The sequence below is a fragment of the Filicampus tigris genome, chromosome 22 (genome assembly GCF_054856515.1).
Source record: "Filicampus tigris isolate MCC_2025a chromosome 22, RoL_Ftig_1.0, whole genome shotgun sequence".
Classification (NCBI taxonomy): Eukaryota; Metazoa; Chordata; class Actinopteri; order Syngnathiformes; family Syngnathidae; genus Filicampus; species Filicampus tigris.
The window spans coordinates 8,739,541-8,757,668 of NC_141238.1; the positions used below are offsets into that span (position 1 = coordinate 8,739,541).

The window sequence follows — 18,128 nt, forward strand, 5'->3', positions numbered from 1 at the left end:
GTCTCGAAACCACCCCAAAAAACACAAATAAAATGACGGGCGGGAGTCAGACTTAAACCGCAAACGCGGCAGCCATCCAAGGGCAAAAGTGTCATCATCTCGCCATCAGACCATCTGAATGCCATTACGCCGTCTGATTGGAGTGGCGCGTTCAAGGGCGTTCCACTCGGCCCAGATGGTCGTGGAGGGCCGCGCTCCAGGCCACCAAAACAGGACATCACTCACCAACAATATTACGCAATGCGCTTATGTACATTTCAGAAAAATTGAAGTAACTTGTCCTTCAGCTGCACTAGCTTTCGGATAACAGACCAAAAAATACACACCCAAAAAAAAAAAACGATGATCTTTTGGTCATACTAAAGTTACGGACCAGATTTATCAGTCAAAAAAGAACCAAACCATCTTCATTACCTAAAAAGTAATAAACAAAATGCATCTTTGGTCTGACTGAAGATGCACACTAGATTTCCAGAATAAATAATTGAATGAATAAAAGAAAATCATCTTTTGGTAATTCCGAAGCCATGCACTAGGTTTTGGGTAACTAATACCTGTCATCATACATATAAAGCTATTTACAAATCTACGGGATATAAAACAGAAGTTCAAATCCAAGTGAAAAACAGGTCCTAGATGTCAGCATTAAGAAGCAATCGCTTCCCAATCAGTGTGTTGGATTATCATTGAAGAGTCTTTGTGTGCCGCCGCCTATTTCTTGTATTCCAGTCACATGTTTACTTTTTGATTTGCATGTGTTGATTGCGACATTGGCACGTTCGCGGCACAAAATAGCCTCAAGTGCTTTTTTTTTTTTTGCCGTTTAATGTCACCCAATTTAGTGCAATGACAGCGGCAGCATAATTAGACATGCCGCAGCCTGTTTCTTCTCTTTTTTTGCCGAGCAATCACGACACGTTTTCATGTCAAGATAGACAAATATTGAGTGGCAGGCTGGGCTCCACCACCCTAACTAAAAAAAAAAAAGAAAAACCATGCAAAATATTGAATGATTCCTGCCGCATCAACGAGCAGAATTATTCATGTCACCTCGCCAGTAATATCCCAACGTGCGAATGGCGGAATACTAAGAAGGCCTTTGCGCTAGCTTAGCGTTGGATCGGCGGGGAAAAACCTTGTTGAAAAAGGACCCGTTTCAATGACCTACTTTGTAATGCGCCTTCAATGCTCAGCTTAAAAAGTATTTACTGGCGCTTCACCGGGACCTTGCCTCCGTGGACATCTCTCGGCGTCGGGCTGTTGCTCGTACAATCACTTTCATTTTGCTCATAAGTAACTCAACCATCTGTTTTTATCTCGTTTGTCTGGCTCTAATCGGCGTCACTTTTACGGTAATTGGCTTCAAAAGCGTGCTCGCTGTCGGTCAGAACGTGCCTGATGCCGGAATGATTGGTTATCACACAGCAGGTCTTTATTCGCAGGTACGCCGGGGGCCTCGCTTCAAAACGTAACGCAAGCCTATTTTGCATAGAACTCTTGAGTGCACTGTCGGCTCTTTGATTAACCAATGCTAATGCAGTGGTAAAGTAAGCAGAAGTCGATCGGGAACTAAAAACATATCGTGCATCTTAAATATCTCATCTATTACACATAAAAAAATGCTTGTTACCAATGACGAGACATTTTTAAAACCTTTGTTATGAAAGCAGAGATTTGCTTTTTGTTGTGTCTAATAAAGTTGCTGGGCATAATCAAGGCTCAGCTATTGTCGCTCCCAGTCCGGATGTCGGAATGAGCCGAGCGCAATGTTTGCTGTGTAAACACCAAGATGAGGACGGATCGAGGGGCGGGGTGGGTTATCGTCGTATGGCGGCTTCATTACGTCGCGCAAACATGCAAGCGTCCTTGTGCAAAGGTTTGGCGCGGCTGTACCTCGCCGCCGGCCGGCCGGCCTTCTGCCAAAGCCTTTGAGCGGTGTTCAAGTGGGCCTCGCTTCCCTCCTGCCTGTTTGCGGAGGCTGCCAGTCTGCTTGGAAGGCAGCAAGGAAGTTGCACACACAAAGAGGAGACAATAGAAAGTGGACGGCGTGATGAAAGCTCCTCCCTCCCTGGTGTAATATCTCCACGCCGGATATTGTGCCCGCTGTGAAACACGCGCTCGCTATTGTTCCTGTGCGCTCCGTCCTGATCAGCAGATGTTGAGATCTCCATTCTTAGATGAGCCAATGCCTCATATTGTCCTCGCTGTCTGTCATTACACAGTCCTCATTTTCTTGTGTGCTGCTCAACCCAAGCACGTGTGCTGTGTTCCTCATAATCCTGTTAGCATATTGCTAATGCTAACTCATTCACCGCCATTGACAAATTTACTTGACTTTTCACAGTCTAGCTGTTCAATCCCAGGAATTTATTCATATTTTTTAACTTTTTCTTCAAACATTAGGGTAAATATAAAATATCTCAGTGAATGAGTTAAGGAATCGCAAAAATGTGAACTCTGACCCCCAAACTCTTCGATGATTTACCCAGAACCTTTTTTCCCCCAAACTCCAATGCCTAACCCTTACTCCAACCATGATCTCTTAAAACTTCCCCAAATCCTAAACCGCAGAATACAACACGAACCCCAACTCTCTTACCCTAACCTTACCCCAAAGCCATTTCCTTTTAACACTAAACACTGAACTCAATCCCAGACTTTAACCCAACCACCTAACACTTAGCCCAACTAATCCTTTCCCTGTAAAAGCAAGCCCTAAGCGTCTAACCCAATTCCCCAAATCTAACCTCCCAAACGACTCCCCTAACTACTCTTACCCTTACTTTAAATTAACCCTAAACTAGATGTTACCCTCAACAGCCTAATCATTATAGTAAACGTTGCCCTTACCCCAACCCTGATCGTAATCTTCTAGCCCCAACCCTATCACTTTCCCCTTCAACCTTAATTAACCCCTAAGCCTTACCCTCCAACAAAACAAAAAAAAACCAAAATCATCACATTTCTAAACAGTCTCGGTCACTTCTCCACCAGCCAGGGTGAAGGCTGATGAAGCCGCCGTGATAATTATTTGCCAGAACCAGGAGGAATATTTGCTCTCGATATTAGAAGTGCCGAGGCAGGACGGCTCAGCGTTGTGCTGAGATGGGTTTTCATAAAGACGCCCTTGACATTAATCGTAGACATTCTTAAGATGTCTCCGAGATCAGAACTGTGTGGAAAAAGCCAGTTTTTCATTTGATCACAATTAAAGACATCTCCGACAAGACCGTCTTCACCGGCGGTAATTTGTGTCCGTGATTTGCGCGATATTTGGCGTGGGTCCAGCCCACACAATTGCAGGCCGCCGCTGCTTCTCAGGGGCCTCCTGCAGTCTGCAGCTAACTAGCAGCTTCTAATTGGAGGCTCTTGAGCAGCCCCACGGTGATGTCTTTTGCATGACGACCACCTCTCGCACCTCCCTCCCTCCCCCGCTCCTTGCCTGAAAATATTTCACGGATTTGAACTGCCTGGTGTTTAAAAACTCATCACAGTATTTCCCACCGACTCAACAAGCTAAGCTGAAAGCAGAACTGTCACGTAGTTTGTGCTCTGTCGTTGCTCTGATTTGAACAAAAACTCGATGGAAGGTTGAGGCGGAGGTGTAAGGACGAGTCCATCCGTCAGACACTCGCAGAAACTTTCCTGAACGTTACTCTCCAGGCGACTTAGATGATGACTGCAGTCGTAGTCTGTCTTGTCCTACCCCCGCTAGCGGTCATTAGATGGAATTAATTGTGTTAATTAGTGAAGCCCGTCTGCCTTCAGGCCCGACGAGCGTTATTTAAAACACGAGTTCATCACCCGGTCCCGTGATTTACAATTGGTCCGCCCTTGTTGCATGGACTTCATTTTGAAATACTTTTCCTTTGTCTCTTTCAGCAAACGCCACTGTGAAGCTAGGACTGGAAGGACCCCGCCCGAGTGAACAAATCGTAAGCATCCCCGTTATGTAATAGACAGTGTCGATCAGAGCAATTCCAAAAGTCCAATTTGCGTCGTGATTATATTTGCCCGAAACGCCACGCGACTATCCTGCAATACCCATCAAATGAGTTCATCCCGCTGAGAGTCGGGATGCTCATTGGACATGCAGACGTTGTCGTGTTGCTTCCCCGTAATGAGATCTGGAGGCTCGCAATCTAATATGCAGCACGCAACGCGGCGGTGTCACGCCGCCTCTGTGGTCAGTCGCACTTTGTGCTATTTCCACGCCGGGGACTTTTACTGATTTGAAACCGTAACCTTAGCTCCAATTTGCAACGTAATATTCAGCACCGAGGCTGCGGCGCACAAAAGTGTGGAATCACGCGGCCTCGGCGGTCAATCAGACGGCGTTCTTTTTCCATTTGGCTGACTTTTACCGACTTAAAACGGTGCTCTGGCTTCACAAACAGCGTTGGCTTGATTTGCAATGTCATATTCAGCACGCAACGCGGTGGGATTATGTTAGGAGGCGACCACAAATTGACTTTCCTGTTTCATTTTTAGTGACTTGTACTGATTTAAAACTGTACAAAGCACTCATAAACGCAGTTCAGCTCCTCAGATGAATTTGCTCCAGTTTTCGAGCACGGTTCTCTAACACCGTCATTCATAATGCGATTATGAAAGTGCCTAGTCGTGATAAATGGGCGCGGAGAACCCACATCCAGCTCGAACATAATAGCAGTGCTAAGCTAGCATTAGCATTGTAAACAAGGCAGCATTAGCCTTGGCTGCTGCATTGTTAATATGGCTTAGTCGTAACGGAGTGTTACTTTAACATAAAATGTTACCGTTTGAAGTTGTATTTTTTTGGAATGTACAATCAATTAAAAATCAAAATGTGAGAAACGTACCTGTCGAGTCGACATTCTGCTAATTTTGCTTGTTGGCAGACAAGGGACGGGCATTTTTTTGTGTCGTTGTTTTCCAGCAGTCCTCGCTAGAAAGAAATTAATTTGAAGCGTCAAATCTTTGACGTTTGTCTTTTGACGCTTAGGTCACGAATGACTAATTATCACTTCCTGCCACGTCGGGGTCACACTCGCTCGCGGCTGTCATTCGTGATTGATGTACAATAACGTGCGCGCTCGCAGCACCGCTGCCGTGTATCTACCTTCTTCCAGGAAAACCCCTCGGCCGGCTTCCATTAGCATGCTAACCCCGCACAATGTCTCACAAGTCTTTGCGCTTTGTTTGCCGTTCGGTTCTGACAAATAGGAATTTTCTTGGCCATTTTTTTGTTCTAGTTGGTATAGGTGACCGTTCCACTTACTGCCCAGCTGGGCACAGTCGGCCAAATGTCGCTAGATACTGTATATAGATAGGAATGTGCAAACAAAGACACAGTCCACCTTGACGAAAACAATCTCGAGCGAGGGACGGCGGTCTGTCACGAGCATCCTTCGCTCTTTTGGCCCGTGGTCAGCGTCTTGAAATGAAAGCCGCCGCCGCGTCCACCCCCCACCCCCCACCTGCCCCCTTTTTAATCTCACCACGCTGCTATTTCATTTCCTGCCCGCTTGGATGAATCAAGCTCATCTCATGTCACTCTAACGCGCTTTACATTCCTAATCCACATGATGGCACCAGCTCGTGTCATCTTTTGCAGATAAACAAGCACCTGTGCTCATAGCCCGCATGTTGGAGGATGCGGCGTGACTCATAGAAGCCAGTTGGTGTGCTTCTGCAACTAGTTTTTTAAATTGGACTGTCTGTCTGTAACTAGTTAGGCCGCGTGTCCATATGCTGAATGTTTTCCTTCACTGCCGTTTAATTGCAATCCTAATTCTTTGTAATTGTCTGGGTTTTATTCAGCAGCCCGTTGTGCGCCTTAACGTGAGCGTCAGTTCCTGGTCGGTCGTCCGTGCGTCGCGCTGGAGGCCGACTTCGCCTCCACCGTTCACTAAGCATCAAGGCGTGACGGTGACACAGCGAGAGAGGACAAGGCTTGTCCTCGGGGACGGCCATTCCCCCAGCACAAGCCCCCTCCCCCCGTGCTCCCCCGACTCCCTCGTTGTTGTCTGATGTGTCCTCTGTGAGCCAAAGTGTCTCGGACACATTGCGGTCGCCCTGAGCTGGAGGAGATATGACAAACACAAAAGGTCGACCCTGCTTGCCGCCGCCGCACGACACCCGACGCCAAGCTCTGGGGTCGCCCAGCTAGCATCTTCTTAGCCCGGCTTGGTTCAACAGCTTAGGCAGCTTTATTTATAAAGCGCGTTTCATACACCAGCTAACTCAATGTGCTCCACATAAAAGTAAAGTGTGAGACATTTAAAAGCAAAGTAAAAATAAAAACTAGCTTAGATATTTTTTTTTTCACAAAATTGTCCATTTTTAATCAATGTATGCAGCAAGTCTTCAGCCGCTCTCAGATGAGCTTTTTAGTGACTCTGTGACGCCTGAGGCAACGGCGGGGAGGCCAACGTGTCTGCGTCTGGAAGCGGGTGCCGGTGGGCGAGCGGGCGCAGGCTCAATCTCTCCGGCGGGAGCCTGCTTTTAACTGGCTGGCAGCAAACAGACACGCTCAGTTTGTCTTTTTGTTCTTGAGACTTGTTGAGAGGCTGGTGCCGGGGAGCAGCTTGATTGATGCGGCGCCAACTCACAACAAGGCAAAACAACAACCTTGAACAGTGGTACAAAAGGGGAGATGCATTCCAGACCCAACCGCCGTATAGAGAGCATATATTTTAAATATATATATTTTTTAGGGCTACCAAAATTAAAGTATTAACTATGGAGATTAATTTACATTTCATAACGCACAAAAAAAAAAAACCTCAGTTAACTCAGTTTTATTTACTTCCTGTTGCAGCTGACCTCTGCAGCCAAACTTAGAGGAGAGTCACTGTCGCAAAGACGGACTTTTATGTAGATTTACTTTAAAAAGTTGCTTGACGGCTCATTGGAGAAATCCAAAATAATTTGCACACTTTGCACAGCCAAATTCAAATACCATATTAGTTGTACGTCTTTGGTGTATCGTTCAACTGTTGTATTTTACAGCAAAAGAATCGTATTCAAGGATCAAAGAAAGCTATTAGAACAGTCTTTGAATATACTTTTATTTTTTTTCCCACATTAATTCCAAGACTTTACTCAAATAAATATCGGTTCCAAGCTTCGTAAAAAAGGTGTTGAAAAATACGATTAATCACGATCAATTATGGAAAATGTTGCGATTAATTAGTTTAAAAAATGTAATCGCTTGACAGCACTATTTTTTGGGTAGTTTTGCGCCCCATATGCACAATTTAAACACATTTCAACTGATTAAAACACACTACTTCCTTTCATGTATGTTCTCAAGTCATTCACTGCCAGACATCTTCAGACCCTCTTTTACCCTAATGATGGAAAGAATGTTTAAAAAATATAAATACATTCCTGGGATTGAATGGCTGGACTGTGAAAAGACAAGTAAATTCGTCAATGGCAGTCAATGAGTTAAGTCAGCCTTAGCAATATGCTAGACAGAGAAACCGGAGTCGTTTTTTTGTGTATTCTAAGTGAGGCCCAACCGATTAATATTTTTTTGTTTTTTTTGTTTTTTCAACAACACAAGACAGAGATAATGACATTAAATCCGAGCGGCATTAAGCCACCCTGGTGGACGTCCTGAGCCAAAAGCACCCAGATGCTTGTTTAATGTGCTGCTGGCTGCCGCTCGGCTGAAAAGAAAATTGAACACAGGAGCCCTAATTCATGTTGTACGTTTGCCGTGTTGTGGCGGCGGCCAACCTTCTGCCTGTGCGGCCCACTCAAAACACAGCCGCCCTCCCCTTCCTTTCTCTCCATCCAACCTGACACCCCTGAATAGAAACTTGCCTCTTCAGAGTCAACTCATGACGACGACGTTGCGAGCGCCGTCGGCCCGACGTGCGACTTCCGAGCCGTTAGCGTCACGCCGGGCCGGGTTGCCGCAGCAACTGAAAGTGCGCAGTTATTTCGGCAAAGTGCGTCAGGTTTCTCACACCTTCCAAGAATAAACTTGCGAGCTGCGCTGTCGACCGCGTTGCCACGTCGGCTACGACATTGCGTTTTAAGAGTTTCAACACGTTCCATAGGCTAACTCCACCATGCTGTTTTAATTCATGGTCATGAATTTTTTTCTTCGTGGCTAAAATAGTGCTAGGCAGCTTGCAAGTGCTCTCGGGTGTGCTTGAAAATGGTGGAAGAGCTCCTGAAAGAGTTGCCCGAGCTCTCTCCAGAGCACCGACTATGATCTGAGAGCTTCTCTGTTGCCGACAGTGAGGCCTCATTTGGCAAACGGGAACCCGCACGCGCTTTCCACCCCCCCCCCCCAGGGCTTTGCGACCTTGGCGGGACCTCCAAACATCACATCCAAATTGCTGCGCTTCCCTCCCGTGACCCTTTGGCTAACTCCGAGACTACCCTAACACTTTTTACAGCGCAAACAGGAGGTTACAGACCCGTCTTGGCTCATAATACGCCCTTACAAAAAAAAAAAAAAAAGAGAATACTGTCTGATCTAACACAGGTGCATCTGGCTCTTTGGATGCTGTCGCCATGGAGACGACCCCCCCTTCCCTTGCAACCTGCGCCGCCCCCCTCCGCTGGCCTAGTTTGGCTCGCCTGCCCTCGCTGAAAGTCGTTACGCAACCGCGGCGTAAGAGACGAGGTTACCGCTCGAGCGTGATGGCGAGCCAAAAGTGTCGCAGAAAAGTCGGCATTTCTCAGGCTGTGTTTTCTTTTTTAAAAGAAAATACACACAGCTTAAAACAATGAAATGTTATTCAAATGTTTTTGTTACGGAAGGCTGATATTCATTTGGTGCGTTGTAATTAATGATGCAATGACGGAATTAATGGTGCGTTTTAAAACTATTTTTATTTGATTGATAATGAAGTGAACTCATGCGGTCCGGCATTCGCAAATTGGGATAATCTATTTCACTTTGTCGCCATCTGGTGGAAACTTGGTGTATTTTAATTGTGTTATTACATTTGCGGGTTGAGATGTCAACTTTTGTTTGATGTGCACTTTCAAAAGTGAAACTTCAAAAATATTTTTGCTGCTGCTAATAGGCCGTTTCGTCCCATAGCCGAACATTTTATCATTGTGCATAAATCCCAAAAGGTGAGTGTGTACATTTGCTAACATGTTTTTTAGGCTAGCATGCTAGCTAATACTATTGAGCCGCCTCATGTAAAGGTAATTTGTTTATATTGAATAATCTAACATCTAATGAAGTTGTTCATGTAGCATAGATTCACGATTGTGAACATGCTTGAAGCCTGGTGTTGATGCTTTATGATCTCTCCGAAGAGTCTTTTTATAAAGATCCCTAGATTTCAGGGTGGCCTCTATCTTGACTGTTTCCATCTCTTTTTAATTTTTTTTTTTCCCTTTTCAACCACCGCCGTCACCATTCTTGATCCGACCCCCGCAGGCCTGCCGTGATTCTTATTCATGTGTGGCAGCGGATCAGGCCGGACGTGGGGGGGGGGGGGGGGGGGAGTGCACGTGCCTCTTTGGGATCGGCGTCACTTTAAAGACAAGGGGTGGGCAACCTCATTTTTAACACAGACAGATAGGTCAGGTCGAAAAAAATGTTTTGGATAAAATATGTATGTGAAATATGCGCGTGTATTCATTCATTCTCATTTGAAAAAAAATGTCTTTAATTGTGAATAGTTAACCAATATTTAATAAATTAAATAAATAGTCATTTTCATTTGTAAAACAATTTAATCACATAAATAAATTCAGTATCTATAATTGAATGTACGCATTTTTAAATTAATGCAATAATTATGTCAGGACTCGTGGTCGTGTTTAATTGCTCAGTAGGCCTAATTAAGGTTTGGAGCAACCGTGTCATACTTTTCCCACCACTCTTTAAATGGGGATACTTGTCAAGCATCTTTTGGGTGTGTACGATTCTTATTCCTCCCCTACTTGGAGTGGAGCCTTCCGCAGTGCGCGTTGCTCTTTGAACTCCCGACTGCGGCGACAAGGCGGTCCGCGTTGTTCGGCGTAATCTTGTTTGCTCAGGGGCGCTGCGTGTGCGACAAAAGGTCCGCCTCGGAGATATTTGGGAGCGTTGTCGCGATAAGGCCGAGGATGTTTGCGAAGGTGCGCAGTGCCGCGGGGCGAGAGGCGCGGTTAGCATTAGCAGCTAGATGCTATTGAGGAGACAACGGAGAATGTGATTGTCAGGTTAAATAAATTGAGGCTGGGTAAAAGTGGTCTTAAAATAAAATTGCCTTTACCATCACATAATTTGTTGCCTCTTTGTCCAAAATTCTTTGTCACAATTTGCGTTTAAAGAAAATGAGCATTTGTCACTCTGGGATGTAAAGGTGAAGAAAAGCAACCTAGGGGAAAATGTTTGCAGCCTGCAAGCACATACCTTGGTTCAAAAGTTTATATGTCGATGAATCTTTTTTTTTGGCGACTCATAGGACTTACAGGAGAAAAACATTAAACTGATTCTGTTCATATTCTCTATTTCTTAATGGCGATTAAAGTTGCTTGACGTTTTTTGGAAAAAATAGTCGCTAGAAGGGTAGTGAAAGCTAAAGCTAGCAACCAACGTTGTCAACACTGATTATGCTTTTGTAAACGAGCTCCTGCCTGTCCGTAGCCATGTTGTCAGTGTCAGCAGTTTCAATGGGGGCAAATTTCAAAACAAAAAAATGAAACTAGCTCAAAAACCTGAAGTGTCTGAAAAAAAGGACAATTTTGAATCTGCGTCAAAAATACATTTAGGGACACAAAGCTATCTCTGATTCAAATTGGCTGTTGACAATTCATCTTTGAGTACCGTATTTTCCGGACTATAAGTTGCTCCGGAGTACAAGTCGACCAGTCATAAAATGCATAATAAAGTAGAAAAAAACCATATATCGCACTGGAATATAAGTCACATTTTTTAAGGAAATGTATTTGTTAAAATCCAACACCAAGAACAGACATGTCATTTAAAATTTAAATAACGAACAATTTAAAATAAAAATAGAATAGAGACAGGCTGAACGTTATGCTTACGGTACATTACACGACGCCCCCCCCTCCACCACCCGCAAGCCAAGTTGCCTCCGTCGCGTAAAGCTGATAAATGTGTCCATATAAATCAAAATAATAAAATTGTACGCTTAGTACACATCATTTCCACTGAGCTACGATGGTAACATTTAGCTTACATTCACACCTGTAGAATTACAAGAAGGTTACTGTGAGGTTAGGACTGTATGTGAATTTGGGGGGATTCACCGAAGCGCCTCATCCAGTCACTCGAATCAAAGAGCGTGACCGGACACAGTGATAGGGAACAACATGGCTTCAGAAGCACTCCAATCCATTCCGCTCGTACACGAACACGAAGACGGCGCGCATCTGCCGCTAGCCGGTAACGGCTAACAGACTCCAAACGTCTCTCGTTAGGACTTCTTAGCTGTCCAACAATATGCCTGACATAAATCAACGTTAAGAAAGGACCCATTGGCTGCCCGAAAACATGTCTGGTGTAAAACACACAAGTTAAACAGTAAACCAATGCCTGTATAAACGAAGCACTAATGAGGAATTTACAACAGGTATGTCAGAAAGACTGGGGGGAACCAAAGTTCAGTTTGTGAATTAGCTCGTCAGCTGCGATGCGGTTTGAACCACGGAAACAACGACAAAAACCATTCAAAAAAAAAAAAAAAGACAGAAAATCATCCTGACAAATAAACTCCCCTCGCCCAGGCCGAGGTTAAATTCTTGAAGGTCGGCCCGCTCCGCCGCGCACCCCCATTTCCGTCTAGATTACCGCGGTAATATCTCTCCTGTGGAGTGTAGCCCCCCGTCACCCCCTCCTCTCGATCCAAAGATTGCCTCTTCTCCGTGTCGTTACATAAGCAAAGCTCGCGGAGCGTGAAGACGCTTGCGCCGCCGTATCTGGAATTGTGCACCGGGACCGGCATTTAGCGCTCGGCGGCAATGGTCGAGAGGGTCGGCGTCGCCTGACCCCCGCTGCCCTTGTTGTTGATGTTGTTTTCTTTCTTGCGGAAAGTGGCACGGGGTGATGAGCAGACGGCTCGGAGGAGAAAATGCGAAAAGGCAGCAGGAACGGAGGGAAAGCGGGAGAAGAGCTGCAGATGGCTGCTGAAAGGCAAATCTTCTCCCGCGCGCATATTTAGCGGCGCATTTTGATAATGGCGCCACGTGCAAAGTCAGACGGGCATTCCACTTTTGGACTTTTTTAGGTTGGGTTTGGGATTCGGAATTGACAGAGAGAAAACGAGAAGAAAAATTGTTTTGTTCATTAATTGCAATTGATCACATTTTAACCCATCAAACTTTTGATTTTGTTTCGCGACAATCGCTTCCGACACAAACGCCTCGTCATCTGCTGTGGCTTGATTCCACCTGAATTTTCCCCGTGATCCTTCCTTTTCCCTTCCCCACCCGTACGTGGAAGGTCTGAATCTCGGCGGCAGTGTCAGTTCAGGCAGAGTTCAGCGCCGCTTTCCCGAGGCGCGGCGTGTGATGTGGGCCTCGTTAAAGCCTATTTGGCTTGTGCCCGGCGGGAGCGGGGACCCGCAGAGAGAAGTCCAATTTCTCCTTCCTTATTGGACCTGATGGATCCAAAGTGGCACAGAGGCCAAAGCGGGAGAAGGTGAATGGCGAAGGCGTGCGCGCCGACTTCCTTTCCCCCCCAATTTGCTCCGGCCGTGTCGATTCAGGCGCTGCTGGTGGCTTGGGAACCGTTTTCGTTATTCTTTTTTTTGTGATTCGGTGACGATTGTAACACAACAGTTAGTTTCGGGGTGTCTCTGCCACATGCGTGTTGTGGACATAAAGGAGGCCCCTGTCAAGGTGACCTCAGAGGGATGATGTAAGGTCCAACCACTCCCCTCGTTGCCGCCGGTGACGCTTTCCCTCTCTCTCTTGTTGTAATTAAGGGCGTGTGAGGCCGCCTTGATTCTGCCAAGCTGATAGCATCAAAGCCACCAGGTGCCATCTGCGGTGTCCTGCAACGGATGTCCGCGACATTGATGTCTGTCTTTTTGTCCGCTTAAGACCATTTCAGACCATTTTGTTTGTTTGAAAAAAAAAACAATGAGGCGCCACTTCCGGAGACAGAAACTGATTGACTCGACAGTAGGCATGAAAACCAGGAAAAAATTGTTAGTAGTTTTATAGCCAAACGTACCGCCAAAGGTATTTTTTGGTTTGCTTAAAAAAAAATTAAATAAAAATGACGCTACTAATCCGAACAATAGAAAGCTCAAATATTTAGCCAGCGCCTCCCATTTTTCATGATATGAACTCAAGACTTTTTCACTGTACACAAACTATAAAATGTCTAATTTTATGTTAGTGGTCCCTTCTCCTTTGCTGAGAAAATCCATCCCCTTCACAGGTGTCGTGTATTAAGATTCGTAGTGTAACAAAACAATTTGAATCGGAAAATCGGTTTTGATTTTAAAGGTGTGAGTGAATCGGACCAAATTGAATTGTTCCACTTCAAACAATATCGAGATACGTATCGAATCGTCTTCTATTGGAGGGATCCGTCTTTGAAAGAAATGTACGCATTTACAGTCAACTACTGACGAGCTCATTCATATTATAAAATGACAACAAGGATCTTCCTCTCAAACTGATCCGTACCATATCGTAACGAATCGTAATCCACCGATTCGAACTTTAAAGTTGAATCGTTCCTGAATCCTCTCGCATCCCACGTATGGAGATGCGTATCATGCGTCATCTTTTTCACATTCAAACTCCGTAGGGAAGAAAGCTCAAAGCATCATTGAAGCCTTTTCGCCCATTTTCTTCGTCTACAAATGAAAAGGACATTGGGAGGGAACAAAAATCTGAAGCCAAGGGGTGTCTGCGCTTTCCACACCTGATGTTCAATGAGTGCATCCATCATCGGACCCCCCCGCCGCCCACCGCCGACCGCTCCGCAACACACGCTCCGTTGCGCCACGCAGTCAATTCTGCGTAATGAGCAATTGTGCTGCCGTGTTATTTAGCTCCTACACACACACAGCGGGGATCCCAACAACATTTGCTCGCTCCAGCAGTGATGCCGCCGAGTATCTGCAGCTAAGGTGGACCTCAGCCCCCACAATACACCTGTGGTATAAAAACAACAACATTGAAGACATGTTGTTCTTGTTTTTTTTTTCGAATGTAATTTGTGGCGCACGGGGAAAACGTCCAAATTGTGTCATTTCGATATTTGATCCAATTGAATCAACGATGTCTCGAAAGAGATGGCGTTAATTGATATTTCGTTGAACTAAGGCTGCTCGGTTATGAAAAAAATATGAATTGAAATTTGAATTTGAAATTGATTTTCTTTTTGGTACAACACGAAAATGTTGAAACGTAAAAAAAAATAAAGACAAATACATTTTTTGAAACACTATGTAAACTCATTTTGGACCAAACAATTTATCAAATTAGTTATAAAATAAAAAAAGGTGCAAATGTATAAAAGTATGATTGTGCAAACCAACAGTTCGTTGTATATAAATGCATATTAATAATCGTTTTTTACGATTATACCAATTTTGTCATCGTGGAGTGTATCATAATTGTAATTGAATTTCGATTAATTGCACGGCCTAAGTTGAACCCCTTTTAGTATTTTATTTTTTTTTTTGCCGTAGAGCCTAAACTCAACTGAAAAACTCGCCCTACTCACATACTTTTACGCTCGTTCTGTAACTTCCTAACATGCCACAAAATGGCGCCATAGCTCTGGTTAATATGAAAGTAATCATTGGTGTCAAGGAAGTATTGTTGAAGCGATCCATCTACATATGTCGGGGAAGAGCAACATTTAGCCTTGGCTGTTAGAAGTTATGGTCAGTCCCAGGTATGAGCACACTTCCGGTGCATTTTTTTTTTTTTCCAGAATGAAATCATCTATAAGCCTTTTATTTTGAAGGATAACATCAGGTGTGTCTTGGAATCACAGTTTAGTGTGTAAGTACAGTTTACACTATCCATAAAGGAAAATGACAAACATTTTTTGGGTGTATCGCTAAAAGTTGGGCTTTACTGTATTGGAAAATTGGATTTGAAATGTCGGTCATAATTTTAAGAAATAATAAACATTCAATAAATGTAATGCCCCCACGTCAAGCAGGCATTGTAGTCTCTCGCCACCTTGGCTGTATTTTGTTGCCGGGCAGTGACGAAGGTCGCCGAGGTAATTAAATTACGGCAACCACCACGGGGGTACTTGTAATTACTTGGCTTCCCAAATCCAACCTAATCCCCACCTCTCGAGTCTCCGGGAACAGACTCGGCTGCCCGAGGCGTCGCCGCTCGCCTCGCTACCGTTGCGGACGTTGCAAGGATTGGCTAAGCGCTCGCTTTCCATCTTAAAATGGAAACTTTTTGGCTTGCGACGCGAGTCAAACATCTGCAGGATATCATCGGCGCTGGCAAGTGTTGCTGACCCGAGCAGGTGTTGCCGTGTGTGTTGCTGTGTGAATGCTGGCGGCGGGTGTTGGCTGAAAAGGCGCACCTGTGCCCACTGAAAAGACGCTCTGAATACTTCCATATTTCAACAGCCACTTATCCAGCGGCGAGCCTGTCAGCCATTGGCGGCGGCTTCCTGTCAGCGAGGGTGGAAAGCGGGGGAGGCGGCAATTCAAAGAACAAATGGAGAATATATTTCCGTCAATCATTTCACGCCTATTTCTGTCCCGTCTCTTGGAAGCTTGCGTAAAAGGACCAAATACCGTCGAGGGCAGTGTTGAGATCCAAAGCGAATCATTTCCAGAAATGTCAGCGAGCAAGTCGAGCTTTCGTTTCTGAGCAAAGTCTGCCAAAGAGCTTCATTTTTAATTTTCAACACGTCTTTGTGAACAACTTTAGCCTGGTGGCTTCCGTCATCAAATATCTTAACGTATACGTTAGCCACGTAGCTTCAGTTTTTGAGCAAAGTTAGCCTCGTCGCTTCAGTTTGGTCAACTAGCTTCAGTCGTAATAGTAAACTTAAGTTGGCTTCATAGCTTCAGCCATATTGTAAAGATAGTCAAGTCAAATCATTTGCTGTCCGAGTTAGCCAAGTAGCTTAAGTTAGCGATGTAACATCAGCCTTCATAGCTTCAGTCAAATAGCACGTTTGAGTCACCTTTTCAAGTGTCTTCAATTTCTGTTCACACATTTAGCCCGGTAACTTTGTTGGTTAAGTTAAAATTAGCAAAGTAGCTTCAGTTTCTGGTCAAATTTAGCTTCAGTCGTATTGTAAATTTAGCCTTGTGGATTCAATTATTTTGTAAAAAGCTGAGTAGAAGTTGGCTAACTAACTTCAATTTCTGAGCAGAGTTAGCTTGGTTAGTCATTGATAAATTAAGCTAACATTAACCTGATAGCTTTGGTTATTTATTGAAAACGGGTGTACTCTCCACACAGTGCTAATATCTGACACCGGAGACATTGAAAGGTTGTTGTCTCGTCTCAGAATCTTCATTTCAACGTCTTTACTAGCCAATTACATAACAGCATGATACTGTATACATGTTCGGTATTATTGCAACATGACATTAGCTGGTAGCTTCGCAACAAGCATAAATACAGCGTACTATAAGACACTTGTGGGAGCGCATTTGAATCTTTCTGAAAGGAAACGTGTCATCTTCACTAGAAAGACTTTGGAGAATAAAAGCTGAAGGAAAATGGCACACGCTGGCGGTCTAACAAAAAGCTGTAAATGTCAGCGCGGTGGAGGCGTCGGCCGCCCGTCCGCCGATGGAGAAGATGTGACGCCGGCCAGGCTTCTGAAAGGAGACATTCGTGCAAGAAGTCACAGAGTCATTATGGATAATCACGCTGCCATTTTGCAATCGTTCAATAAGTGCAACACAATCCTGCACACAATCGAGCGGACAAACAACAAAATGGCACTTAACAAGCTGTCCCGACTTTTTTCTCAGAACAATGTGACTTTAGTCTGCCCCAAAATCTTAATTAATAATTAGGTATTAGGAGAGATTCTTGAAAAATGAAGTCTTTCTTTTTTTTTCTTTTTTTATATTGAATCTTTATTCTTGAAAAAAAATATAGTGAATGCATTCCACGCCGGCTATATCTTAGCTTCACTGAGACGACGTTGTTGTTTAGGCAGCAATTGGATCCTGTTGCAATTAGTGGCGAATGTCGCACAACAGTTGCACTGCGAACGTTATGTTTGTTTCGTCTCCCCGATGTCACTCGGCAGTGTTTTGCGTCCCTCGCTGCTGAGCTTTATTTACCCTGACACGCGGCCGCACGTATGCCAACCCTCAGCCTCCCCCCAAAACACTTTCTTTTTTTTTTTCTGTCCACCGTATCGCACTCGCATCTACCTGACACATTCTATTATCCACGACGGACGCGGCTGCCATTTTCTGTGATGATAATCTGCCCGACGACACAGATAATAATAGTCGGAGACACACAATTAGAACTTGTTCTCTTTAAGTGAAACCATGTTATTCTCATTCAGAGATGACAATATGCAAATAATTTTTCAAATTCAATCTTTTTAAACTGACTCTAAATGTTGGGTCTTTATTCCTGGAATGTTATTGAAAAACTACATTTATTTACAGATATAGAACTAAGAAACGCGACGCCAGCGATGCTGACTCCCCACATGACTCCGGTTCGTCAGTGGCTTTTTTACATTGCGTTTGCCATTCACTCCGTAAACTGCTTCATCCTTTTTTCACGATAGTGATACACACACTTTCTTATGTATATGTATATAAATGTATATATGTATCAGTTTATGTATGTATATATGTATGTATATGTATATACTGTATGTATGTGTATGTGGTTTTGTAAATTCCTAATCGTCAACCCAAAAATTGCTGGATTAGTTGAAAAAAATTGTTAGACTAATCAACTAATCGGAAAACAATGTCGATAGATTAATCGGGAGAAAAAGAATCATTTGGGACAGCCCTTATGTGTATATGTCTTTATATGTATATTTATGTATTTCCATATATGTATATCTATACATATACTGTATATATAGTTGACATATTTTCTGTTGAATAGTAGTGCTGTAACAACAATAATCTTGATTGCAATATTGCTTAAAAATAATTGTGATTATCGTTTTAACCGCGCAGCCCTGCATCTGTTTCATATGACAAAAGCCTGGC

At 44.2% G+C, this 18,128-nt stretch overlaps 1 protein-coding gene across 1 annotated transcript in view; it reads left to right on the forward strand.

The window, feature by feature from the left end:
- Positions 1-3,899: 3,899 nt before the first annotated feature.
- syt1a (synaptotagmin Ia) overlaps positions 3,900-18,128 on the forward strand; it is a 61,773-nt gene continuing 47,544 nt past the window's right edge. Inside the window, exon 1 of the mRNA XM_086021946.1 lies at positions 3,900-3,935. The gene's annotated coding sequence lies outside the window, so the exon portion shown is untranslated. The remainder of the gene's footprint in view (positions 3,936-18,128) is intronic.